Source organism: Heterocephalus glaber, unplaced genomic scaffold (genome assembly GCF_053883595.1).
Source record: "Heterocephalus glaber isolate CG9 unplaced genomic scaffold, H.glaber_assembly_v1.0 deba00000470, whole genome shotgun sequence".
NCBI classification, from domain to species: domain Eukaryota; kingdom Metazoa; phylum Chordata; class Mammalia; order Rodentia; family Bathyergidae; genus Heterocephalus; species Heterocephalus glaber.
Genome location: NW_028258145.1, coordinates 21233789 through 21235419, shown reverse-complemented (window position 1 = coordinate 21235419; position 1631 = coordinate 21233789). Strand labels below are relative to the sequence as shown.

General features: G+C 38.9%; 1 pseudogene; it reads right to left on the bottom strand.

Moving 5' to 3' along the window:
• Window positions 1–340: 340 nt before the first annotated feature.
• LOC101713209 (eukaryotic initiation factor 4A-II pseudogene) lies at window positions 341–1303 on the bottom strand (annotated as a pseudogene).
• Window positions 1304–1631: the final 328 nt, after the last annotated feature.

Below are 1631 nucleotides of genomic sequence, written 5' to 3'. Positions count from 1 at the left end.
TTTTTTTTTAATCTTTTAGTCTACAATTATATTATTAAATGATAGAGAATATCTAATACAACCATTTCTACAGAACGAGGAAATAAATTTCTAAGAAAGAAAGATTTTATAGACCCCCATCTTTTATACCCACCCCAACAGTCTAACTCTAAAGAGGATAAAGCCAATGACTTTCCTCAGAAGAGCTCACGACTAATGTCACTTTGCTATTAAAATCTGTATTTCTCATCTGTTATGAGCATTGAGACAAGAGTCAAAAATTCAAAGAAGCACAATGCACATTGTGATTGCCTATTCAGCAATAGCAAGCACTGCATTCAAAACTATCTCATCGTAGGAATTAAATAAGGTCAGTCACATTCATGGGCATTTCCTCCACTGTATTATTGTAGAAAGTCTCAATATCAGGAAGAATCCTCTTGTCTTCTTTAGTAACAAAGTTTATACCCACACCTTTCTTCCCAAATTGACCCTCTCTGCCAATTCTGTGAATATAGTTTTTACGATTGGTAGGTAGATCATAGTTTATAACCAAAGACACTTGTTGCACATCAATCCCAGGAGCCAATAAGTCAGTAGTGATCAGAACTCGGCTTGACCCTGCTGGAAATTCTCTCATGATAACATCTCTCTCCTTCTGATCCATGTCACCATCCAGAGCAGAAACTGTGAAGTCCCTGGTATGCATTTTCTCAGTGAGCCAGTCCACCTTGCACCTTGTATTGAGAAAAATAACAGCATGTGTAATGGTGAGAGTCTCATACAAATCACAAAGTGTATCCACCTTCCATTCCTCTCTTTCAATATTAATGTAAAACTGTTCGATTCCTTCAAGGGTCAATTCTTCTTTCTTCATCAGAATTCGAATTGGATCTCTCAAGAATTTTTTGGTCACTTCCAACACCTCAGTTGGCATTGTGGCAGAAAGCAACACAACCTGAATACTTGTATTTAGCTTTTGGAAAATCTCATAGATTTGATCCTTAAACCCTCTGCTCAAAATTTCATCTGCTTCATCCAAAACAAACATTTTGGTCCATTTTGGAGAAAGGTATCTTCTGTTTAACATATTCAATACTCTCCCTGGTGTACCAACAACAATATGTGGTGCTTCAGCCTGTAGTTTTTGCATTTCACTTCAAACATTTGTTCCACCAATGCAGCCATGACAAGTTGCTCCCAAATAGTCTCCAAGTGCCAGAATTACCTTTTGGATCTTTAATACAAGGAATAATAGCTCTTTGCTGAATAGCAGAAGGCTTCTCAAAACCATAAGCACAGATGCCCCGAAGAAGAGACCCCTTTAAATTCATATCATCAAAATTATCAACAATCTCATTCCAGTTGCTCTCAATGACATCATCAGGGTCCATTCCCTCTGGGCCTCCATGTTCTCTGTTATAATCCGCAGAACCACCAGATATGATCCTCAGAACCACCAGACATAACCCGAAGAACCACTCAGCGCCAGATTGAAAAGACAGCTGCACCCTGCCACCCGTTTTTTATAGGCTTGCGGCCAGAACCCGTTTCTCGCTGAAGAATTTTCTTGTCGCCCTCCAGTCAGCCACAAAATAATGATCCTGTTGTTGTTACCTCAGGTAAAAATCCTAAAGCAAGTTGGCAAAAAG